Genomic DNA, 26,622 nt, shown 5'->3' with positions numbered 1-26,622 from the left:
GCTTCACTGTTTTGAAATCTAAAGCACGGTGAATTTGTTGCCCTCCTGCCTGCTCCAGTACAGGGCATGCTAATCTTTGAGGTCCTGCCTCAGGATTCCATCTATCAACTACGGGGGTTGCAGGCCACTTAGCTGTTTCTATAGGTGGAGCTATTGGTTGAATTACACCCTCTGGTGATAGAAGAGAGTTAGTAGCAGCCTCCTGTTGTAGCTTCCCCCTGATAGCTGTTTCTCCTCTAAGCTTTTTTCCTTTAAATTTTCTTCCTCTATCTGACTAGCTGGAGAGACCTTCTCTTTTGCTTGATCTAACATGTTTTCTACCATAGTCTGGACCTCTAACAATTTACTTAACACTCTTTCAGTTTGTTTTTTACTAATTTCTAACCTATTTTTTTTAAAGAGAGAGTGAGAGAGGAAGAGAGAGAGAATTTTTAATATTTTATTTTTTAGTTCTCGGCGGACACAACATCTTTGTTGGTACGTGGTGCTGAGGATCGAACCCGGGCCGCACGCATGCCAGGTGAGCGCGCTACTGCCTGAGCCACATTCCCAGCCCCTAATTTCTAATCTAATATAAAGATAACGCAACCCAATAAGATAACACAAAACAAAAACAAAACTGAATGAAACAAAAATGGAATAAAAAATCGTTGTATCAATTTTCTCTTCCTCAGGGCCGGAAAAACTTTAAAACTTGAGCCAACCAGTTTTCCCAGTTTGCCTGAGAAAGTTCTAGGGATAGGCAGCTTGAAACAAAAACAAAATAAATCAAAACAAGTACACATTGTTTTTTGAAATGGTCACCCATTCTCTCGCCTTCCCTCAGGGGCGAACAATTTCACTTACCTCCAAGCTTCAGACGTTCCGCACAGGCCTCCAAATGCCACAGTCTGGCTGAGCACAAAATAACCGAGCCACCACTGCCGCAGTCTGGCTGGGCACAAAATCACGAGCCACTCACAACCTTGTAGATTCAAACAGCAATTCTTTATTCCCAAACTCACACCCGCCCTCTACAAACACCTTCTGGGGAAATCCACATTCTTCTCCAAAATTCACTACTCCACCAGGCTTTGAATCCCAAATACTTTCTGAATCCCACAAGAACTCAATGGGAACTCAAGGATTGGGCGTGCCTGAGGCAGCAGGATACGCCCTATTCCAGGCAGAGTACACCTTAAGCCTGGAACCACCCTAAACCCAAGGAGCAGGATACTCCCTAAAACCTGATCCGCCCTAAACCCGGATCCGCCCTGGTCCTTGAGCAAGGTCACCTTACTCAAGCATACATGCAATGTCACAGCGAATGTCCAAGGCAAGTCCATTTCCACGAGTCCTTCCTCTAAGCAACATGGAGTACGCTGGCAAGGAAATTTCGAGGCGTCATTCCTACTTGGCAATGGCTCTCAGCACACCACCAAAGCCTTGTAGGTTTAAACAGCAACTCTTTATTCCCAAACTCTCACCGACACTCTCCACGCACGTTCTGGGAAAATACACTCCCTCCACCAGGCTCTGCATACCAAATACTCTCAGAACTCTTCCAGAACTCTAAAGGAGTGGGCGCCTGAGGTTAAGCAGGATCCACCCTGAACCTGGAGCTGCCCTAATCCCTGAGCAGGGTCACCTTTCAAATCAAAATGCCATGCGTCCTACTTGGCTATGGCTCTCAGCAGATTGCAAGTTCAAGACCAGCCTCAGTAACTTAGCAAGGCCCTAAGCAACTTAGTGAGACTCTGTCTCAAAATAAAAAAATAAAAAGGGGGCTGGGGGGGCTGGGGATGTGGCTCAAACGGTAGCGCGCTCGCCTGGCATGCGTGCAGCCCAGGTTTGATCCTCAGCACCACATACCAACAAAGATGTTGTGTCCCCCGAGAACTAAGAAAAAATAAATAAATATTAAAATTCTCTCTCTCTCTGTCCCTCTCTCTCTCACTCTCTCTTTAAAAAAAAAAAAAAAAAGGCTGGGTTGTGGCTCAGTGGTAGAGTGCTTGCCTCACATGTGTGAGGCACTGGGTTCGATTCTCAGCACCACATACAAATAAGTGAATAAAATAAAGGTCCATCAACAACTAAAAAGTAAAATAAAATAAAAAAATAAAAAGGGCTGGGGATATGGCTAAAGCACCCTTGGGTTCAGTCATCAGTATCAAACAAAATCCAAGTTGTAGAAATCATGGTCAAATTTTTTTTTTTTTTTTTTTTTTTTAAAGAGAGAGTGAGAGAGAGAGAGAGAATTTTTAATATTTATTTTTTAGTTCTCGGCGGACACAACATCTTTGTTGGTATGTGGTGCTGAGGATCGAACCCGGGCCGCACGCATGCCAGGTGAGCGCGCTACCGCTTGAGCCACATCCCTAGCCCATGGTCAAATTTTTAAAACAAAAAATTAGCCATTTAAACCACCTTACTAGTGCTGGGGATGTGGCTCAAGCGGTAGCGCGCTCGCCTGGCATGCGTGTGGCCTGGGTTCGATCCTCAGCACCACACACAAACAAAGATGTTGTGTCCGCCAAAAACAAAACAAAAAAAAATTTAAAAAATTCTCTCTCTCTCTCTCTCCCTCTTAAAAAAAATAATAAACCACCTTACTATACAATTCAATGATATTAAGTACATTCAAAATATTTAATCATCAATCACTATTTCCAGAACTTTTTCATCACCTGAAACTCTGTACCCATTAAACAATAACTCCCTTTCTCCCTCCCTGCAACCTTTGATAACCTCCACTCTACTTCTGTCTCTACAAATTTACCTGTTCTAGGTGCCTCACGTAAGTGGAATCATACAATAGTTGTCCTTTTTTGTGTCTGATTTATTTCACTCAGCAAAATGTTTTCTTTTTTTAAACCAACTCCTGTCACGCAGGGTGGCAGACACCTGTAATCCCAGTGACTGATAAGGCTGAGGAAGGAGAATTGTAGGGTTTTTTTGTTTGTTTGTTTGTTTTAAAGAGAGAGAGAGAGAGAGAGAGAGAGAGTTTTTTTAATATTTATTTTTCAGTTTTCGGCAGACACAACATCTTTGTTTGTATGTGGTGCTGAGGATCGAACCCGGGCTGCACGCATGCCAGGCGAGCTCGCTACTGCTTGAGCCACATCCCCAGCCCTTTCCTTTCTTTCAAATACTTGGATTTGAACCCAGGGATGCCTAGCCACTGAGCAACATCCCCAGTCTTTTTTATTTTGAGACAGGGTCTTGCTAAATTGCTGAGGTTGCCTTTGAACTTGTGATTCTCTTGCCTCAGCCTCCCAAATGGTTGAGATTACAAGCAAATGCCACCACACCCAGCTATATTTATCTTTTTGAGGAATTACCAAGCTATTTTCCACAGGGTTATTGATCTACAGGTCTGTCTTGATGCCAGTATCCACTTGGGGTTTTTTGGTTTTGTAACACTAGGGATCAAGCCCCCACCCGCAGACCCCTATCCTTCCTTTTTTTTTTTTTTTTAAGTTGTAGGTGGACACAATACTTTTGTGGTGCTGAGGATCAAATCCAGAGTGTCACACATAGTAGAAAAGGGCTCTATCACTGTACCACTGAACTACAACCCCAGAACATCTCCCAACCCTCTTATTTTGAGACAGAGTCTTCCTACGTTGCTCAGGCTGGCCTCAAACTTGTAATTCTCCTGCCTGAGCTTCCAGTAGCTAGAATTACAGGTGTGTGCCACCAGGCCCAGCCACTGTTTTCTTTTCTAAAAATAAATATTATCAGGGTTGGGGTTGTGGTTCAGTGGTAGAGCGCTGGCCTAGCATGCGTGAGGCACTGGGTTTAACCCTCAGCACCACATAAATGTAAAGTAAAGATATTGTGTCCACCTAAAACTAAAAAAATAAAATTAAAATTTAAAAAAAAAGATTATCACCTTCTCTTGCAAATTGTTTAGAGAGTGAGATGGACACAAAGTGCCTGGCAAGTCACTGGACACACAGTAGGTGCTTAACAAAATGCGGTCATCCTTAGGAGAAGGCTGCTTAGGTGAAAGGACCAGTGACTAACTGGGTCCCTCGGGCCTGCTGGGCAGTCTGTCTGACAGGAAGCTTCCCTGTCTGCACAGTTCACCCAAGATGTCTTTCAGGAGGCCACAGGACTTCTGCAGGTCCCTGCAGACAGGTCCATTGCTTCTCAGCTCCCAAAGCAGATTTCCGTTTCTGCTTCTCTTCTTCTGGCGATACTGAGTTCAGAGTCTACCAAAGAAGGGCCTAAGATAATAATTTGGTAACTTATTTTGTTGCTGGGGATGGAACCCAGCGCCTCTCACATGCTAAGCACAGCCTCTACCACTGAACTCCACCCCTAGCCAGTAGCTTATTTTGAAGGAGATCTCAAGATGCACGGTGACAAGGCGGGGTGGGGGAGACAGGGAAACCAGGAAGGCCAGCAAGGTGGTCACTTCTGTGGGCACCTGGGGCTCAGCCATACTGAGGCCGCCTGAGGGATGTGCCTAGCATAGCATGCTACTGCTCCTCAGGAAGGGGAAGCCAGTTACCAATTCACTGACTCCTACAGGCTGGAGTTTAAATCCCTGGCCCTTCTGGGTCACCCTGAACAAAGGACCAAAAAAGTTTCCACAGCTCCAGGAAAAACCCCAGGACATGGGCTGGGGATGTGGCTCAAGCGGTAGCGCGCTCGCCTGGCATGCGTGCGGCCCCGGTTCGATCCTCAGCACCACATACCAACAAAGATGTTGTGTCCGCGGAGAACTAAAAAATAAATATTAAAAATTCTCTCTCTCTCTCTCTCTCTCTCTCCCTCCCTCTCTCCTCTCTCACTCTCTCTTTAAAAAAAAAAAAAAAAAAAAAAACCCAGGACAAAGAAGCCGAGATGAGGTACCCAAAGGCAGAGCGGCTATGTCCAGGGAACCACTTTCTGAACCTACAGGTGGATAAGAAGATGAGGGGGTGTGTTGCAAGGTGCCAGAGGCTTCTGCAACCACCACTACCAACTACCTCTCTGCCCTTCTTGCTACTTCCTGATTCCCGCATGCACAAAACTCCTCCTGCAGAGACTTCTACTTTTGGCTTTCTTCTGTGTTTATTTCAGGGTTTCTGTGTCACTGCTGCCCGAGTCTCTACGTAAATCTTGTATTTAAAGTGTCTGTGAGAGAAACTGGGTGACCAGTTGAGTCACCTGCCCTGTTCACACCAGCCCAGCTCCCAGGGCACTGGCCTCCAGAGATAGCTGACCTTGTCACAGTCCTGATCCTCCCAAGATCCACAGTCCTGAGGTCCGAGGAGTAAAGCATAAGCACTTGTTCATTTCTTCTTTTTTTTTTTTTAAAGAGAGAGTGAGAGAGGAGAGAGAGAGATAGAGAGAATTTTTAATATTTATTTTTTAGTTCTCGGCGGACACAACATCTTTGTTGGTATGTGGTGCTGAGGATCGAACCCGGGCCGCACGCATGCCAGGCGAGCGCGCTACCGCTTGAGCCACATCCCCAGCCAGCACTTGTTCATTTCTGACACTTCTTCAATTGGGAGGTAGTGTGGCAGGACCCTGAGATTCCCAGATTGCTCATAGGCAGAAATAATAATAATTCCCCTTTGCAAAGGGAGTTGTTGGAGCTCACAGCATTTAAGAAACTTGCCTAAGGGCACACAGTTAGTTAAAGGCAAGCTTGGACTTGATCAAGTTCTCCTGGCTCCAAATCTCATGTTATTTCCACTTAATAACTTTCACAAGGAAGAAAATCTGCACATGTTGAGATCTTCCTACCTGGGGAGACAGGTATCTCACACTGGAAAAGCTGCTGCCCACAGACTTTCAACACCATTGGTTCCTGAATGGTGGAATACCACGACTCAGATTTATAGTAAATCTACAGTAAGTAGACCTATACCTCCTGTGCCAGATCAAATGCCACCTTTCATGAAACTCTAATGAAGGTAAGTCATAGCAGAGACCCAAGAGATTCAGAAAATAGTCATGAAAGAAAAACATCCAAGGGAGGATTTTTCTGTCCATTCCCTTAAATTTTCCTGGGAACTGCTGGGGGAGAAGCTCAGTGATAATGCATCCCTGGTTTCAATCCCTGGTACCGGAAAACAAATTAAAAAGTTACATGTTAGTTAGCTCTTCCCTGTGATCAAAATATCTGTTGAGAACAACTCAGAGGAGGAAAATTTTATTTTGGCTTGTGATTGAAGAGGTCTGGTGCATGGCCCACTGACTCCATCACTCTGGGCTTGGCTTGCAGTGAGGCAGAACTTCATGGCAGAAGGGCATGGAGGAGGAAAGCTGCTCAGTTCATGGAAGCTGGCAAGCAGAAAAAAAAGATAGCCAGAAGTCAGGGACAAAATATAATCCCCAAAATACTTCCTCCTGCCCCTCCCACCTGCCTATAGTACCCACCCATAATCTATTCAAAGTATTAATCCATCAAATGGTTTAATCCACTGACTAGGTTATAGTTTTCATGAGAAGATTTTTCGTCTCTGAACATTCCTGTATTGCCACATGAGCTTTGGGGGGGACACTCACATCCAATCTTAACATTTACCTACAGGAATCGTTAGAGACTTGGTGCTGGACTGTGGCTTGGAAAGTGTGCTTCGCATGCATGAGGCCTTGGGTGCCATTCCCCACATCAGAAAGAAAAGGAGGGAGGGAGGAAGGAGAAAATGAACCACTTGAGTCTCTTTTGGAACAAGTGTGCCCTTCACCTTGTTCCTGGAGAGAGAGAGAGAACTGGAATCACCAAGGTGAAGGGCACAGGCTCTCATATTTTTTCTTTTAGCCCATCTCGTGCTAGAAACTTGGTTTGGGTGGCTGCCTTGCCCTCTGTAACGCAAAATCTCAAGTTTCCCTTCTGTTCCTCTATTTAGGTGTTAGTCCTTCCTGCCCAGCCTCTAACCTTACAACCTTCACCATCACGTAAATGGCACCAATGGTTCCACGTCTGTCCATCTATTGTTCAAGCAAGTCTTTTTCCATCTTCTTCCTTATCCTCCTATCAGACTTCTCACCAAGCTCCGCCTGTCCGACCCATGCATCTCTCCATCTTCTCCCCAGGTCTAGGGCACCATCCTCTCCTTGTGACTACCCTCTCCAATCCATTCTGCTGGAATCTTTTTTGATTGAAACTGGTTGGTTGGGGCTGGGGATGTGGCTCAAGCGGTAGCGCACTCGCCTGGCATGCGTGCGGCCTGGGTTCGATCCTCAGCACCACATACAAACAAAGATGTTGTGTCCGCCAAAAACTAAAAAAAATAAACAAATAAATAATAAAATTCTCTCTCTTTAAAAAAAAAAATGAAACTGGTTGGTTGGTTGATTGGTTTGGTGCTGGGGATTGAACCTGGGGATACCTTACCACTGAGCTTCATTCCCAGTTCTATTTATTTATTTGAGGCCTGGGGCTCAGGGATATGCTTGCAGGTGGGGAGGGGCATGCCTGGCAGGAAGTCCCCAGGGCTGCTCCAACACAAAGAAATGCAAAAGACCTTGATGCAGGTACTGAGGGATAGCCCTAAGGTCATGGCCAGTGCTAGGAGCAGAAGGCCCAGCCTAAGCAGCTGAGACTCCCTGGAAAGGTCTGTAAACTAGGCTTCAGGTCACCCCGGCTAGACCCTTTGATGGCAGCAAGCAGGTCTGTCCTCCCTGGAGCCTCCACAGAGCCCTGGGTTGCAGCCCAGCTTGAGCCTGCAGCCTCTGCTTCACATCTCTGTGTCCTTCTGTGTTTCTCCCCAGACAGGATCTTGCTCAGTGGCCCAGGCTGGCCATTGGGCTTTTTTGTTATTGTTGTTGTAGGTGGACACATGCCTTTATATTATTTTATTTATTTATTTTTACGTGGTGCTGAGGATCGAACCTGGGCATGTGCTCTGTCGCTGAGCTACAACCCCAGCCCTAGCCTTGGACTTCAGATCTTCCTGCCAACTCAGCCTGTGCAGTAGCTGGCATGAAGGCCTGTGCCACCAAGGCAGGCCAGAGCCCCTGCTGCTTCTTGCACTGAGAATCAAGAGCAAAATTCTTTCTGTGGCCCAGGAGGTTCTGGCTGGTCTGTCCAGAGCCACATTCTTACTGCGGGCTACTGTCCTCTGCTCTCGTGGGGTATCCACTCTCAGGACAGATACTCCTTGCTCTTTATTTCCCAGAGGACTTTTCACTTTTCCTTCTTTCTTGAAAACATCCATACCCAACCCTCTTCCTTAAGGTACCATATTTCCTTTTCTCAATGATTATTCTTGTCCCTCCAGTTCGAATTCAGGTACAGCCTCTGTTACCCACACCAGTGTTCAGCTGACAGTCCTTCTGCCTCAGCCTCCTGAGTAGATGGGATTACAGGTATGCACCACCATGCCAACCAAGCTCCTTCCACTTTTAAAAAATGTCCTTGATCCCCTTCTCTGCATGACCAAGTTCTACTTATGCATTCAGATTCTGCCCCAGTGTCACCTCCTTCAAAGAGCCCCCTCTGGCTCTCCCCAAACTGGATGCCATGAGTTCCTACAGACCCCTCCATCATGTCGCCTCCCACAGGGCAAGTTTACAGGAAGTCATCTGCTGCAGAAAAGTGGAATAAACCAATAACTTCAGCAATAAGATTGTTGTGGGCTAGAGGTGTAGTTCAAGCCACGTGTGGGGCTGCACGCCTGTGATCACAGAGGCTCAGAGGGCTGAGACAACAGGATTGCAAATTCAAAACGAGCCTCAGCAACTTAGCAAGGCCCTAAGCAATTTAGCAAAACCCTGTCTCTAAGAGAGAAAAAGGGCTGGGGATACAGCTCAGTGGTTAAGTTGCCCTGGGTTTCAATCCCCAGTACAAAAAAAAAAGTGTAGTTCAGTGGTAGAGTGGTAGAACACTTGCCTAGCATGTGGGAGGCCCTGGGTTCCATCCCCAGCACTGCCAAAAAAAAAAAAAAAAAAAATGGGGGAAGTGCTTTGGCTTGGGAGGGTGGGGAACTAGACTATTTGTTAGAAAAGATTATCAGTTTGAAGGAGGGAGGTAGATATGAGGATTCTTGTTTTATTCTTAGCAAGAAATCAGGAAAGACAGAGACTAAAGAAGCCAGAGAAACACCCAGGAGTCAATGGAGGAATTTAGGATATAGGATCAAGGGCAGGGGGTGGGGTGAGGGGGTGGGTGGCTGTGCAGGGGGAGAACTGGGCCCTGATGGAAAACGGAAGCCTGTCGACTAACAGGTGGGTGCCATCAGGGAGGTACCTGGGGCAGATGACATAGAGTTGCTCTCCAAAAGCTTCCAGCTTCTGGGTGTAAAAGGAGGTGTCAGAGGATCAGGGAGCGATCATTGTGGAGGATCACAGGTGACCACGCCCTCGCTGATGAATGCTTCCTCTCCTCCCCATAAGAACTCTTGCCCCCTGAATCTGGGAACATGAGGAGTGTCAAGTACAGTTCTCCACTCACCCTGGTTCAAATTACAAATTTTGACTTTGTAACAGTGCAAAGCAATACTCAGCGGGGCTTGGTGGTGCACACCTGTAATCCCAAGTCCTCTGAAGTTTTTTTTTTTTTCCCTGCAGCTTGAACCCAGGGCCTTGTGCATGCAAGGCAAGCACTCTAACAACTGAGCTATTTCCCCAGCGCCTCTGGAGGCTGAGATAGGAGGATTGCAAGTTGAAGGCCAGTTTAGGCAATTTAACAAGGCCCTGTCTCAAAATAAAGAATAAGGGACTGGGGTTGTAGCTCAGGGGTAAAGTGCTTGCCTAGCTTGCGTGAGGCACTGGGTTTGGTCCTCGGCACCACATAAAAACGAATAAATAAAGGTATTATGTCCATCTACAGCTAAAAAATAAAGAAAGAATTAAAAGGGCTGGGATGTGCCTCTGGGCTCAGTCCCTAATGGAGAGAGAGAGAGAGAAACAGGAAGCAGGAAGTGTGAACAACACATTGATAAAGGAGAAGGCCACAGTGAGAGGAAAGGCTACCCAAGGTCTGACAGGCCAGGGTCCTCTAACTTGGGCCTAAGATGCTAAAGTCCAAGAGTTGGCCCTGCAAGGATGGTGGGGATGGAGGGAGAAGGATGTAGGGGAGCTGAGCAGACAGGGGGGTTGTAGTATGGGCCTCACATGGACAGCAAAGACACAGAACACAGGTAGGAACTGGGAAAGGAGAGGGAAATAGAAAGGGAGGCTTGTCTAAGGTTGTCAGTGAATAAGTGTAGCTGGGAGGTAAAAACTTCAAAGGGACAGATCTTTTAATGATAGTGAAAGAGAATGATCTGAGTGGGGCACGGGGTGCAATTCCAGTAACTCAGGAGGCTGAAGCAGGAGGATCATAAGTTTGAGGCCAGCCTCAGCAACTTAGTGAGACCCTATGCAACATCGGGAGGTCCTGTCTCAAAAAATAAAAAAAGGCTGGGGATGTGGCTCAGTGGTAGAGTGACCCTAGATTCAATTTCCAGGACCAAAAAAGAAAAAAAAAAAAAAAGGGAAAGGAAGGAAGGAGAGAAGGGAGAGAATAACTCAGAAGAAGGGGGGATGCGGTGCTGGCTGCAGGGGTCCAAGGAACAAGGAGTGGCTGGAAAGTGGTGACCCCCAGAAGAATGCTGAGTTTTTGTTTGTCTATTTGTTTGGCACTGGGGACTGAACCCAGGGATGTTCTACCACTGATCCACATCCCCCCAGCCCTTTTTATTTTTATTTTGAGACAGGGTCTTGCTCAGGCTGGTCTCAAACTTCGATGCTTCTGCCTCAGACTCCCGAGTAGCCCGGATTACAGACATGTGTCACCACACCTAGCTGTAAGACATCGGTTTTCAAAAGCATGGATCTGAGGGCTGGGGATGTGGCTCAAGCGGTAGCGCGCTCGCCTGGCATGCGTGCGGCCCGGGTTCGATCCTCAGCATCACATACAAACAAAGATGTTGTGTCCGCTGAAAACTAAAAAATAAATATTAAAACACTCTCTCTCTCTATCTCTCTTGAAAAAAAAAAAAAAAAGCATGGATCTGAGCCTGGTAGGGTGGAGCACGCCTGTAATCCCAGCAAGGCTGAAGCAGGGAGATTGCCAAATTCCAGGCCAACCTCTGCAATTTAGTGAGACCCTGTCTCAAAATTAAAAATAAAAAGAACTAAAAAAAAAAAAAACAAACTTTGTAAAAACCTAGATCTGTGGTGAAGGTGACAGGGTGAGGCAAACAAAGGGGGTCAGTGCTAATAACTTTAAGGGTCTGTTAGGAGATCTGGCTCTTCGGGGCTTTGTGTTAACTCTTGCCAACTTGGACAGAAGAGTCTTCACTAGTAGCAAAAAAAGAGTCCACTGTTTTTGTCCTGTTTTCCCAAAAGCTGTTATTTCTAAAAGTTCTGTCACGATGGCAACCGCATGGGAGCCCCAGAATGTTTGCTGACCTTGAAGCGGGTGTATCAGGATGGAGGTGTGGCAGAAGGAAAAGAGCAGCGTGTGACTCAGCCATTCATTCTTTCATGGAATGACTTCTGAACACTCCACAGTACCCAGCGCTGGAGAGACGGGCCGGGAGGAACTGCAGACTTGGGGTCAGGTGGATCTCGGTCAGCCACCTGCCCTGCCTTTCAGAGCTGTGCAGAGTTGGCCAGTCAGGAAACCTCTCTGAATCTCAGTTGTAGAACGGAGCCTCTGACTCACTGTTTGCAGGACAAGGCCCCTGGATATGAAGTCGGTGCTGTGTAAAGGTCAGTTCCCTTCTAATCCCAGCTCAGCCACTGACTGCCTCTGTGACTTGGGAGAAGATCTCTATCTTCTTGGAGCTTCCATTTCCTCCTAGGTGGTGACTAAAACTCCCTGATCTTGGAACCCTGGGCCCTGAAGGGTTAAATGTGGAAGCTCTGGGGCTCCTTCCTTCCCAACCAGAACAGACCAGGAAGTGCAGGTTCTCTGACGCCAGCAACCCCCAGCCACAGGGCTGATTCGGCTGTGAATCCCATCCTTGTCAGACCAGATTTCCTGGTTTCGGGTTTGAGAAATCCAGTTGCCCTACACTGACATCACAGGGGACAGGTCCCTCTGCTTCCCTGGGCTACTCTTCTCCCATAGCTGAAGAACCTCTCAATTGTGGTCACAGTCCCCAGACTGATGGGTTCTTGGAGAACAGCAGCAGGAGCTGCACAGTGCTGGGACCTAGGAGCCTGGCAAGTTTCTTTCTAGAGGTTGTCTTCTTTCTTTTTCTTCCTTCCTTCCTCCCTCCATTTCTTCTTCCTTTTTGCTTCCCCCTCCCTTCCTTCCTTCCTCCCTCCGTTCCTTCCTTTCTTTCAAATTGAGGTAAAATTCATACAACATAAAGTTAACTATTTTAAAGTCTACGATTCAGCCAGGTGCTGTGGCACATGCCTGTAATCCGAGAGACTTGGAAAGCTGAGGCAGGAGGATTCCAAGTTCAAGCCCAGCCTCAGCAACTTTTCAAGACTTTCTCTCAAAAATATAAAAAGGGATTGGAGGGAGCTGGAATTGTGGCTCAGCAGGCAGGACCCTGGTTCGATTCTCGGCACCACATAAAACTAAAGGCATTGTGTTGTGTCCATCTACAAAAAAAAAAAAAAAAAAAAAAAAAAAGGTTCATTCTCTCTCTCTCTCTCTCTCTTTAAAAAAAAGGGGGGGATAGGGGTATAGCTCAGTGGTAAAGCACCCCTGGGTTCCACCCCCAATGCAGTTCTGCACCATTTATATATTCACAGCCTCCCCTGACCCATTTGGCAATTATTCTCCATTCTTCTTCCCTGAAAGCCCTGCTTTTGCTTCTATGGATTTACTTATTCTAGACATTTTACATGAGTGGAATCCTACAGAAGAAAATAATAAAAACAAAGAAAGAAATGAGATCATACAATATGTGATCTTTCGTGACTCCTTTTCTTCATTTAACATGTTTCTGAAGTTGGTCCATCTTGTAGCATGCATCAGTCTTTCATTGTTCTTTATGATTGAATAATATGTCATTTTTTTACTAGATCATATATCCATTCTTCGGGTGATGGGCATTTGGGTTGTTTCCATCTCTGGCCGCTGTGAACAGTGCTGCTGTGAGCATTCATGTGCAAGTATTTTTGTGAATACCTCTTTTCAATTCTTTTGGGTATATACCTGCATAGATTCCATCAAGCTAGGGATTGATCCTTGCCCTGCCTTACTTATTAGCTGGTGTGAGAATCAAGTGCAAGAGTGGAGGAAAAGTAGTTGTAACAGTGCTAATCCCAAATCCCAAATGTACATCCACAGCCTGATTCCCAAACTCCTACTGCCTGTCAGATATCTTCACAAGCATGTCTAACTGATACCTAAAATCTTAAGACATCTGGCTGGGGGTGCAGCTCAGTAGTACAGCTTGTACCTGCACGCTTGAGGCTCTGGATCCCAATCCCCAGCACAGAACAACAACAACAAACAAACAAAACTTAGTACATTCAAAATTGAGCTCCTGATTCTCCCTTTCTGCTCCCAGACCTGTTTCATTTGCAGCCTGGCCCATCTCAGTGGGTGGCAAGCCCTGCAGCTGGCCTTGGCAGGTTCTCTCACACTCCACATCCAACCCCTCAGGAGAAAGGCTGGTTCTACCCTTACCTTCTCTCTGGAACAATGACCTGCCTCCACCACTGCCACAACACTGGTTTCTCCCTGCCTCTCTCCTCCCCGGAACAGTCTAGGCTCAAACTGGCAGCTGGTAAGTCAGAGCTGGGCACAGTGGCAAAAGGCTATAATCCTGGAGGCAAGAGGATCTCAAACCAGAAGCCAGTCTTGGCAATTCAGCCAGACCTTGTCTCCAGATAAAAAGCAAAAAGGCTGGGGGTGTAGCTCAATGGAAGAGCACCCTGGGTTCATTCCCCAGTACCACAAAATAAACTAAAAAGAATTAAATGACCATCCCCCTTCATTTCTCACCCTCCCCCACGCTACCTTTTTTCCCCCAAGGCATTTGTCACCTCCCAACATAATACTCCATTTGCTCTTTGGCAGTGTTTATTGTCCCTCTCTCCTGACTGAATGTAACCCCAAGAGGAAGGGATCTTAGTGTTTGGTTCACTGATCTGGCCCCAGTGTCTGGAAAAGTACCCTGCACTTAAGCAGATGCTTGACACATATTTGTTAAATTAGTAACACTAATAATAATAATAGTGACCATTTATTAAGCTTAATATGCGCCTGCCACATATTCTACAAACCTTCCTTATAAACAAGGTAGATAATATTTTTTTCAGTACTGGGGTTTGAACCCCCAAGCGCTCTACCACCCCCAGCTCTTTTTATTTTTATTTTCAGACAGTGTTTCCCTAAATTGCCCAAACTAGACTCAGACTTGGAAACCTCCTGCCTTGGCCTCCTAAAACGCTGGGATTACAGGCAGGGGGTGGGGGGCACCCAGCTGGACTGCTTTCATTTTTTACAGTTGAGGAACCTGAGTCTCAGAACGTTTTAGATGACTTGCCCAAAGACACACAGCTAGTAAATGGCAGGAAAGGATTTGAACCCAGGTCTATCTGCTTGACTTTGGAACTCCAGCTCCTTTCTCCTTTGTTCGGTGACCACTGGTACTATATTTAACATGGTGCACTCATAATTTCTTTCTTTTTCTTTTCTTTTCTTTTTTTTTTTTTTGGTGGGGGGTACTGGATATTGAATTCAGGGGCGCTCGACCACTGAGGCACATTCCCAGCTCTATTTTCTATTTTATTTAGAGACAGGGTCTCACTGAGTTACTTAGTACCTCGCTTTTGCTGAGGCTGGCTCCGAACTCGCCATCCTCCTGCCTCAGCCTCCTGAGGCGCTGGAATTACAGTCGTGCCCCACAGTGCCCGGCTCTTTCATTTCTTCATTCAGAAAAATCTTTCACCATCCTGTACCTAACCCCTCCCCCTCAAAATGCCAAGCCCTGCACTGCTTACTGGTGACCCACAAATGAAGGGATCACGGGCCTTGCCCTGGAGGAGCTCAGGTATGGCGGCCTGGGCAACAGGGGCCTCTGGGGGCTTTGCAAAGTCAACACGGGGGAGGGGACGGCTCCTTGCCGCCCGCTCCTCCGGAACACCCGCAGGCCCGAGTCCCTGTGCTCTGACCCGACGCTCCCCGGTCACGGCAGACCAGCCCCCCACCGTAACCCCTGACTTCCCAGCGGAGGCAGGGAGGGAGGCGGCAGGTGCACACCCTGCACCGTCCTGCGCACCAGGTAAACCGGCCTGGAGGAAGGAGGCCGCGGGCTGGGCGCAGCGCGGCCAAGCCGGCCAACCACCCCGGCGAGGCCAGGCCGGGAAGGTCCGGAGGAAGTGTGGGCGAGGGGCGCTGCAGCAATCCCCGCTGCCAAACGGGGGAGACGCCGGCCCGGGCGCCCTCCTGGGGCTGAGCGCAGCACCGCCGCGGGGCCGCCCAAGGTCCCCTTGGGTCCTCCGGCCGCCGGGCCTCACTGCCGCCCCTGCCGACTCGGCCTGCCCCGCGCTGCCCCGAGCCTTTCACCTCCCTTCACCCCGTCTTCCACGCCTCCCGAAGCCAACCGCTGGGAGCTGCCCGGGAGCTCCTATTTTTTGTTAACCACCCAGCCCTGTTCTGTAGGCAGTAACGTAAGCAGAACTGGGCTTGGTGTGTCCAGGGGGAGGGTGGCGGAGGATTGGGAGCTATTTTCTGAATGAAGAAAAGAATGGAGGAGCGCACCACGTTAAATACAGCTCCCGGGGCCACGGAGCGCAGAGGAAAGAGCTGGAGTTCCTGGGTCAAGCACATAGACCAGGGTTCAAATCCTTCCTCTGCCATGTACTAGCTGGTGTGGCTTTGGGCAAGTCGAAGTTCAGACGTGATCCCCAGCACAGTGGCAGGGGCGGGGTGTTGAGGGGTGCACCCAGGAGTGGGGATGTAGCTCAGTGGCAGAGCCCTTGCCCAGCAAGACCAAAGGCCTGGGTTCATTCCCCAGCATTTCAATAATACACCAAAATTAGGTAAGATTAAAAATCGTGCAGCTGGGCACATGGCACTGGCCTACAAGCCCAGTGACTCCGGAGGCTGAGGCAGAAGGATAGCAGTTCGAGGGCAGCCTTAGCAACTTAGTGAGACCCTGTCTCTAAATAAAAATTAAAAAGGGCTGCAGATGTGGCTCAGTGGTAAAACGCCCCTGGATTCACTTCCCAGTACCACAAACAAACAAATAACAATAAATTTAAAAAATAAAATAAAAAGGGCTGGGGAAAGAAAGAAAGAAAAAAACCAAAAAGGCAGAGGATGTAACTCAGTACAAAAGAAAACAACTACATAACCGAAAGAGAGAGAGAGAGAACGAAAGAACGAACTCCACCACATACTATTGTAACAACCAAATGGCCCAGCACTATTCAAATTCCCAAGGTCTCATAAATGACATTACAGGTTTCCCTGTTGCAGACCCCCATCTCCATCCCACCCAGACTGAGAATGGAACCCAAGACCTGGGCTTTTACCACTGAGATCCCCAGTCTAATTTTTTTTTTAAGCTTGATAAAAACAGGACCACATTGGTTTGGGGGTGTAATCAGTGGCAGAGTGCCTGCTTAGTATGCCTGTGGCCCTAAGTTCAGCCCCCAACACAAATAAAAAAAATAAGAGTGCACTGTGCAATTAATTGAGGTGCCATTTAGTTCTCTTTTATCTCTATTTTCCCCCTCCATCTCAAACACATCTTTTGTTTTATCCCATCCCACAGCGTTTTGATGACTGCATTCCTACAGTATAATTTAACAAGCTCTCTGTCCTTTGAATTTCCTGCAAATTGATAGCTTAATCAAAATCTTGATCACATCACAGCGTTTGATAAGACTAATTGACAGGAGATGTGTGTTTTCAGTTAGGGGGCAAGAAACGCCCAGTTGTCGTCCTTGGTGTGAAGTTGGCAGCCATGTGTGTTCAGTGCTTAGGTCCCAGTGCTGAGGAGTTAGGCTTCTCCTCATGACTCTTCCATGAGGAGCTGGAATAGTTTCATGAAGAGAAAATTCCCCTCATCCCCTATTTGATTCTTCTGAGGGACAAATCATAAAGGAAGGACAGGCATGGTAAATGCTTCACTTCTTCCCTGTATTTACTAGTCTTCAGAAGAATGAGATGGCTTCCCAGCACCCACCAATGGTAATCTTTTTATTATTATTATTATTATCATCATCATCATTATCATTTTTAGTATCAAGGTAAACTCGAGGATTTAAATATTTGAGGTACTTTTGTTTACTACAGCTCTTATTCCTGCTATTGTTCAAATAATCTTCCTTCTGGCCTGTGAAAATCATCATCAATGTGGCTAGTAATCTTTTGGATACACCTATGTGTCTTTTTTTTTTTTGGTACCAGGAATTGAATGCAGAGGCACTTATCCACTGAGCCACATTTTAAAAAAATATTTATTTTTTAGTTGTAGTTGGACACAATACCTTTATTTTTTTTTAATTTATTTTTATGTGAGGATTTTGATTGTGAGGTTCAAACCCAGGGCCTTGCACGTGCTAGGCAAGGCTCTACCACTGAGCCACAAACCCAGCCCCCCCCCCCCACATTTTTATTTTTTTTGAGACAGGATCTTGCTAAATTGCTTAGCCTCCCTAAATTGCTGAGATTGGCTTTGATCTGCCGCAGTCTCCTTTAAGCTTGGATTACAGGTGTGTTCCCACACCTAGCTTGCCCTGTGTCTTTGACAGCTTCTTTACAATTTGATTTTTCCAATGGTTCCAAACTTGTGTTTTTCCCCAGATCTGGAACCTACCTTGTAACTCTACCACTGAGCTACAAAGAAGGCTAGTTCTTTGCAGAGGGAGGGAGATGGTATGTAGAGATCACAGCTGGATGCTTGGGATATAATTGGCTTTTTAAATTGTTTCACTTTTTATTTTGAAATAATTTTAGAATTACAGAAAAGTTGCAAAAATAGCACTGAAAGTTCCCGGATAGCTTCTTGCTCAGCTTCCTCTAAGGTTAATATCTTACATAACCCAATTACAGTTATTAAACCAAGAAACTCACATTGACACAATTCTATTAACTAAACTCTAGACTTTTTCCAGTGCCACCAATTGCTCCCTTTATGTCCCCGACTATTTTTTTTTCCCCCTGTTCTAGGACCCAGTCCAGGAGCCCACACTGTAACAGTTCTTGGTCTTTCTTTATCTTTTATGACCTTGACACTTTTGAAAGATACTGGCCAGGCATTTTGTAGAATGTCCTTCACTTTGGGTTTGTCTCCTGTTTTCTTGTGATTAGATCAAGGTTATGCCTTTAGAAGAGGAAAAAGCATAGCCCTCTCTTTTCATTGTATCAGGACTATAGGACACCGATGTCTGTCTTCTTCTGGTGATCTAAAGTTTCACTTCTTTTATTTTTTTTCTTTTCAGTACCGAAGATTAAACCCAGGGGTGCTCTACCACTGATCTTCTTTCCTCAGCCCTTTTGTGTTTTTTTATTTTGAGACAGGGTCTCACCTAGTTGCTGAGGTTTGTCTTGAACTTGTGATCCTCCTGTCTCAGCCTCCCAGCTAGTTGGGATGATGAGCAGGTAACACCACACCTCGCTTTGCCCACAATTATTGTGATGATCTAATGGTAAGTTGCTATTCCCTCATTCCTTTTGCATTTGTTAATTGGAATTCTTGTGTAAGAAAGAGGTATCCCCCCCATTTATTTATTCAATTATTCATTCATATCACTACAGATTTGTAGACATTTTATTCTATGGGTTATAATCTAGTATCACTGCTAGATTTATAGGCTTTTTTTTTTTAAGAGAGAATGAGAGAGGAGAGAGAGAGAGAGAGAGAGAGAATTTTTAATATTTATTTTTTAGTTCTCGGCGGACACAACATCTTTGTTGGTATGTGGTGCTGAGGATCGAACCCGGGCCGCACCCATGCCAGGTGAGCGCGCTACCGCTTGAGCCACATCCCCAGCCCCTAGATTTATAGGCTTTTGATAAATATTTCTTTAAAAAAAAGGGGGGGGGCTGGGGATGTGGCTCAAGCAGTAGCGTGCTCACCTGGCATGCTTGCGGCCCAGGTTTGATCCTTAGCACTACATACAAAGATGTTGTGACCGCCGAAAACTAACAAATAAATGAAAAAAAAAAAAGGAAGATAAGCAGGGAAAGTGAAACAGAAGAAGAAAGTAGAAGTGGAACTTGTTGCTGTTGTTCATTTACATTTAATGAATCTTTTTTTTTTCTTCTTCTTCTTTTGCGGTACCAGGGGTTGAACCCAGGCCTGATGGCATGCTAGGCAAGTTCTACCACTGAGCTACATCCCAGCTCCTAGCCACAGCCATTTTTATTGTTTTATATTGAGACAGGGTCTCACCAAGTTGCTGAAACTGGCCTTGAATTTGCTATCCTTCTGCCTCAGCCCCTGGAGTAACTGGAATTACAGGCACATGCCACTATGCCTAGCTATTTATTAAATCTTGGCCAGAACACATTAAATAGGTCATACAAAAAGCATTTCGGTCCATCCATGTGCTGGGGGAAGGACCTTTCTACAATGCAAATCTGTTTCCATCAGGGGTGCCCTGGAGCCCTGAGTGCCACCCCATTGCAGAGCCACTGAATACTGGCTGGCTCACTTCTTTTTTTTTTTTTTTTCTTTTTCTTTTTGGTACTGGGGATTGAAACCAGGGGCATTTTGACACTGTGCTACACCCCCAGTCCTTTTTATGTTTTGTTTTTGTTTTTTATTTTGAGACAGAGTCTTAGTTGCTTAGAGCCTCGCTAAATTGCTGAGGCTGGCCTGAACTTGCGATCCTCCTGCCTCAGCTTCCAGAGCCACAGGGTTTATAGGCATATGCCACCATGCCCAGCTGTCTTCTTTACATCAGCTCCTGTCCCTCCCAAGCCTAAAACCTACAGTCTCCCACCTTCACTTAGAGTAAAATCATAAATCCTCAGGATGACTTTAGGACCAACACATCCTGAAACCTCCTCCTCCCTCCCTGACCCTAAGTCACCAGTTCCATTCATGTTGGCCCTAGTCTGCTTGTCCCCCAGATGGCCATATGGTCCTCTCCTCCCTCATGTGTTAAATGTCATCTAAAAACTGCCACCTTAGGCTGGGGACATAGCTCAGTTGGTAGAGTGCTTGCCTTGCATGCACAAGGCCCTGGGTTCAATCCCTTGCACCCCCCCCAAAAAAAACCTGCCACCTTTTCCCTCTACTGCACTATACTTTTTTTTTTTTTTAAACCTATTTGTTTTTAATTTTCTATCTCCTTCCATTGGAGTCTAAACTCCAAGAGAAGCAAGTATAACAACTGGAAAGGGATAATTATGGTGTGAAAACCTACACCTGTGTTCAGGAAGTCTTCTTAGAAGAGGTGACCTCTAGACTCAGAGTGAAGGTTATTTAGGTGTTAGTGAGGTGAATTGGGGGTAGGTGTCAGGATGAGATGAAATCCTTTAGGAAACAAGTCACTCCCAGGGGACTATGGGTGGCCATGCATGGCTGGGGACATGGAAACGCCTTGGGCCTTTAACCAATATCTGTCCAGTATCTCCCTGGGTGCCAGGTTCCAAAGGTGCAAGGGAGTGACAAACAAAATCAACCACTTTGCAGTCACCAGGGATGCAGGGAGAATGTCTCATTGCACACAGGGTGAGTGCTAGGAGGGAACAGGAGAGGTGCTTCAAGAGAAGGAGGTTAGCTGTAAGGAGGTGGGAGGAGGCAACATGGCTGAGGACAGGCTTTCAGGGATAAAGGCATATTGGGATATTCCATTTTTTTTGGAGAGGGGGCGGCTCTTGCCAAGTTCCTCCTGAGTCCCTGGGATTATAGTTGTGCATTACCACACTTGGCTACTAACGGTATATTCCTGTGCCAGCCTCAAGTAGGAAAAGGAAACCAAAGGCCAGAAAAGGAAGCCCTGGGAGGGATGTGGGGCCAGATTTTGCTGGAAATGATGGGATCAAATTTGGTCCTCAAGTCCAGGTCAAGGAACCACTGGAGATTTTGCCACTGAAGGTTGTTAAGAACCTAGATATAATGAGATATGGAAGAAGATTCAATCAACTCTTTCTGGAGAAGCTGAGATTCCACCCAACATCAATTTCTTTAATAACCTTTCTTCCTCCAGCACTGAGTCCTGAGTTCCCTAGTTGCTGCTTACTGAGTGACTGTGGCCTGGGTGGGAGGCCACTAGAGTTCAAAAACCACTTTTTGCTTACTGATTCCCAACTGGGTCCTTCAGGTAAATTTTTCTTTTTTTGCATTTATCATGAATTTATAATTATAGCTTCTTGCAATAATATCTTGTTTACAATATCTTAACACACTGTTAAGAGTGTGAAACATAATAAAATTACTTGGTGTAAGAACAGTACTAATTCGGGCTGGGGTTGTGGCTCAGTGGTAGAACACTTGCCTAGCATGTGTGAGGCACTGGGTTCAATCCTCAGCACCACATAAAAATAAATAAATAAGGGCTGGGGTTGTGGCTTAGAGGTAGAGCCCTGCGCCTAGCATGCGTGAGGCACTGGGTTCGATCCTCAGTACCATATAAAGTAAAATAAAGACATTGTGTCCACCTAGATCTAAAAAAATAAACATATAAATAAATAAATAAAATAAAAGTATTGTGTCTAACTACAACTTTTACATATATATATAACGGTACTAATGCCTAACACTTAATCAAGTCTAACTAGTATGTGATGGCCTTTGTTCTGAACGATTTAAGGATTTTAACTTAATCCTTAAGGTTTATTTAACCAGGCCAGGCATAGAGGGATATGCATGTAAATCCCAGTGATTTGGGAGACTGAGGCAGGAGGATTCCAAATTCAAGGTTAGCCTCAGCAACTTAGAGAGACCCTGTCTCAAATAATAATAATAATAAAAAGTTCTGGAGATGTAGCTCAGTGGTAAAGTACCCTGTATTTAATCCCCACTATCTGGGAGGTGGGGAAGCCACCTCATTTAATCCTCACAACTACCTGTGCCAGGCAAGGTGGTGCACACCTGTAATCCCAGCAACTCGGGAGGCTGAGGCAGGAGGATCTTGTGAATTCAAAGCCAGCTTGGTGAGGCATTTAGCAATTCAGTGAGACCCTGTCTCTAAATAAAATATAAAAAAGGGCTTGGGATGTGTCTCAGTAGTTAAATACCCCTGGGTATACAATCCCCAGTACCAACACAACAGTAGTAACAATAATTGAGGCCTTTAAAGTATAGGTTCATGCTCCACAGGCCAGCTTGAAACCATCTTCTAATGTTATGTTTTGAGATCACTTCTGGTTGCTATATATAGATGTACTTCATCAATTTTCACCATGGTTATAAATTATTCCATATAGGAACAGGATTTTTTTTGATCAATTCCCTAATATGTTAAAATCATCCTTAGTTGTTTTATTGACTTGACATTTTAAAATTACTCATACGTATGTACATGTGTGATATATGTATATATGCATTTTCCCCCCTGGGAGTTGAATCCAGAGTACATGCTAGGCAAGTACTCTACCACTGAGCTATACCCCCAGTCCTCCAATATATAATAATCTTCCAGGGGCTAGGGCTGGGGCTCAGTGGTAGAGCACTTGCCTAGTTCGTGTGAGGCACTGAGTTCAAGCCTCAGCACCATATAAAAAGTAAACAAGTAAAATAAAGATATCATGTCCATCTGTAACTAAAAATATTTAAAAAAACAAACAAACATAATTTCCAGACAGGCACTGTGGTGCACATGTGTTATCTCAGCTATCTGGGAGACTGAGGCAGGAACATGGCAAGTTTAAGGCCAGCCTGGGTGACCCAGCAAGACCTTGTCTCAAAATAAAAATTTACAAAAGACTGGGGAGTGGGGCTGCAGTTGTAGCTCAGTGGTAGAGCATTTTCCCAGCATGTGTAAGGCACTGGGTTCAATCTTCAGCACCACATAAAAATAAAATAATAATATAAAGGTGTAGGGACTGGGGTTATGGCTCAGCAGTAGAGCGCTCTGGGTTCGATCCTCAGCACCACATGAAAATAAATAAATAAAATAAAGATATTATGTCCATCTACAAATAAAAAATAAATTAAAAATAAATAAAAGTATAACAAATAAATAACATTAAAAAAAAAAAAAAGACTGGGGAGGGGTGGGGATGTGGTTCAGTGGTAGAATACTTAATATGTGTGAGGTCCTGGGCTCAATCCCAAATGAAACAAAAAAACTTCCAGTTTACTTTTTGAGTCAATGAGGGAGGAGTGGGGACCTGTAGGGTAGCCTCAGGTGCCCTGAGAAGGACTGGGCAAGGAAGTGAGGAAGACCCAGGGACGGCTTTCTCCAGCCTGAGAACACTCTCTGCAATGTGAATCTGACCTTCCTTTCTCTCAGGTTTAAAATTGTTCACAAGCTTAAAACACTATTTCATCCCATTCTCCCTTTTTACAAAGACACCAAGGCCAGAGTGTGCTGTGGGGTCACAGGGCTTTTGTGGCCAGCCCCAGGGTGGCAGAGCCAGGTTAGAACTTGGACAAATTCTCTGTTGACTGCAGGAGTCCTTCACTCACTGCCTCAGGGCTCCTGTGGTACACCACCCAGCCCTCCTCCATCTTCTCACACCTGTCCTTCCCACATCTCCCTCCTCCAGCTCACTTTCACCCTTTTGGGTATTTATTTTCTTTTTGATACTAGGGATTGAACCCAGGGGTGCTTTCCCACTGAGCTACATCCCTAGCGCTTTTTATTTTTTATTTTGAGACAAGGTCTCACTAAGTTGCTGAAGCTGGCCTCAAAGTTGTGATCCTCTGCCTTAGGTTTCAGAGTCCCTGGGATCACAGGAATGCTCCCCAGTGCCGGGCTCCCTTCTTGGCTTTTCAGAAGACCCCTAGGCTTCCCATATCTTTATACCTGGCACTCCTGGGTTTTGACAATTGCCCATTCATTGTGCACTTCCTGCTAGACCAAGGGAAGCAAGAGGCAGAAGTGGGCTCTGTTTGGTTCCATGCTGATTTCCAGGTCCTGGCATGGCCTCCAGCTAATAGCCACAGATTGAAGAAATACTTGCTGAGCAAATGAACACAGTGTGAGAATAGTGGGGAAGTTATTAAAGTGTTCAGGTGAAAATTAAAGTAGGTCTGGGCTAGTCAGGGTGTGGTGAGTGGGAGAGAAGAACAAGCCCAGTGGGAGGGGATTGGAGGTAGGACTTAGATGGTGGTGGGTTTTTTGGGGGATGGGGTAGTACCAGGGATTGAATCCCGAGGCACTTTACCACAGCTACATCTCTAGTTCTTTTTACTTTTTAAATTTTGAGACAGGGTCTTACTAAGTTGCTGAGGCTAGCTTCGAACTTTTGATCCTCCTGAGTCATTGCGATTATAGACCTGCACCAATCCTTGCCAGAATTTGTTTTTGTTTTGTGATGCTGGGGATCAAACTCAGGGCTTCAAGCATGCCATGCAAACATTCTGCACTGAGCCAGGCCCCAAGTTCCTCTGCCAGACTTTTTTTTTTTTTTTTAATAATATTGTTTTTTAGTTGTAGTTGGACACAATACCTTTATTTATTTTTATGTGGTGCTGAGGATTGAATCCAGGGCTTTGGATGTGCTAGGCAAGTGCTCTATAGATGAGCCACAACCCCAGCCCTCTGCCAGAGTTTTTTGTTTGTTTTTTTTTTTAAAGAGAGAGTGAGAGAGGAGAGAGAGAGAGAGAGAGAGAGAGAGAGAGAATTTTTTTAATATTTATATTTTTTTTAGTTCTCAGCGGACACAACATCTTTGTTGGTATGTGGTGCTGAGGATTGAACCGGGGCCGCACGCATGCCAGGCGAGCGCGCTACCGCTTGAGCCACATCCCCAGCCCCCTGCCAGAGTTTTTAAGAATGGAATTGGTGTTTGTAGGAAGAATCAGGGGAGGGATGGATTAAAGAGAGAGAAGTAGCAGTCAGCAAGGGACTCTATATGGTGATCTGGGGACCAATAGAGAGACCTAGAGGGATCTGAGGGACATTTAGGAATCTGTAGAAACAGGACTCTGGCTGAGCTAATGGTCCTTTAAGCATCTAGAATGACAGCCCTTGCCCCTGTGTGGAAGCACTGGGGATACCAGGCCACCTAGCTACCATTGGGGTTTTGTATAACCAGCTGGGCAGAGTGGGAAGCCCATTGTCTGTGGATTTATCGGTGCCAGGGTCAACTTGAGCTTGGCTTAACTTCTCTAGTAACCAGTCTCTGCCCTCTTACCTGGCTTCTTAAGAGCATGGATCAAGCCCCTGGCATAGTAGCTGGTGGAGCACAGCTGCTAAGTTAGCTGGGACAGGCTAACTCTCATGGCTCTGAGGGAGTGCTGAGGAAGAGACAAGTAAGCACCCTTCCTTCACTCAGTATTCACTTTACCAAACATCCTGTGCCTTCCATGCAGCTGGGACAACCTTTGGACGGGACTCTTGAAGCCTTACATAGTGTCAAAACTGACTGAGGGCTACTGAGGGTACCAGTACAGAGCACTGCAGAAATTTAGAAAATTGGGAGCTCCTATAACCCAGATGTGCTAAGAAGAGAGGATCTTCTGAAGGGTCTGTTCTGGTTTCCTACAGTCCATGCTGAAGATCTCACCATCAATTGGGAGGAGCACTGAATGACCAGGCCTTTTAAATACACATTAGGGGCTGGGCACAGGAGCACATGTCTGTAATCCCAGCTACCGGAGAGGCTGAGGCAGGAAGATCACAAGTTTGTAGCTAAACCCTGTCTTGAAATTAAAAAATAAAAAAAGAGCAGGGTGGGGTACTGGGGTTGGGGCTCAGTGGTAGGGCACTTGTCTCCCACACTTGAGGCACTGGTTCAATCCTCAGCACCACATAAAAATAAATAAATAAAATAAAGATATTGTGTCCACCTACAACTAAAAAATATTAAAAAAAAAAAAAAAAGCTGGGGTTGTAGCTTAGTGGTAGAGCACTCCTGGGTTCCATCTCCGGTACTATCAAGAAAAAAGAAGTTAGAGGGCTGAGGATGTACTTCAGTAGTAGAGCTCTTGCCTAGCAGGTGCAGGACCCTGAGTTCCATCTCCAGAACCACCCACACTACCACCACCACCACCACCACCACCACCACCCCCCAAAAAGAGCAAATTCTTCAAGTACAAAGCAGTGCTCAAAGATCATGGACTCTGACACGGGAAGGGCCTGGGACCCAACAGGGCCCTGGGCAGACTGGCTTCTGGCATGTTCCAGGACCCACTGGCTGACGTGTTCCAGGGAAAGAGTCAGCTCTTTTATTGGCTTCTCCAGGCCAAGCTTGTTGCCTTCATCTCGGCAGCCTCCGCCCAGCGCAGGCCTGGTGCCAGCAGCCTCAGAATATTTGGAATAAAAACGGGGTGACTGGGTTTGTCCCGAGTGGAGGTGTAGTATGGCATATTTGCTAGGTTTGTGTATGCATTCCTCTCAGGAACAAGCAGGCCCCGGGACCGGGTCTTCCTTGCTGAGCCTGGCAGGTGCCAAACAACAGGCTTTATTTAAAACTGCCACTCCCATCAAACAGACCAGCAAACCCAGGCTTAGAGAAGCGACTTGCTGAGGTCACACAGATCGTGCATTAGCGCTGTTGTGTATACTCTGTCCCTATGCCCCTATGTCCAGTACAACGGGGCTAGGGATGAGGGTGGCAGTGGGGGAAGGTCTGTGGTTGGCTGCAAGGAATGACTCAATCGTCCTACCCCATCCCGCGGGCCTCCTGAGGGGCTCGGGAGCAGCAATCACCTCCCGCACACCGCT

General features: G+C 46.1%; 1 long non-coding RNA gene across 1 annotated transcript; it reads right to left on the bottom strand.

Annotated features, from left to right (window-relative positions):
- Nucleotides 1-6,117: 6,117 nt before the first annotated feature.
- Nucleotides 6,118-11,885, bottom strand: LOC144378499 (uncharacterized). The gene is made up of 2 exons (XR_013440221.1): nucleotides 11,323-11,885; nucleotides 6,118-6,264 (listed from the first exon to the last, which is right to left on the bottom strand). It is a non-coding gene; the product is annotated as an uncharacterized LOC144378499 (long non-coding RNA).
- Nucleotides 11,886-26,622: the final 14,737 nt, after the last annotated feature.

Source organism: Ictidomys tridecemlineatus, chromosome 6 (genome assembly GCF_052094955.1).
Source record: "Ictidomys tridecemlineatus isolate mIctTri1 chromosome 6, mIctTri1.hap1, whole genome shotgun sequence".
NCBI lineage: Eukaryota > Metazoa > Chordata > Mammalia > Rodentia > Sciuridae > Ictidomys > Ictidomys tridecemlineatus.
The sequence above is the reverse complement of the archived record's forward strand: the minus strand, read 5'-3'. Positions and strand labels throughout refer to the sequence as shown.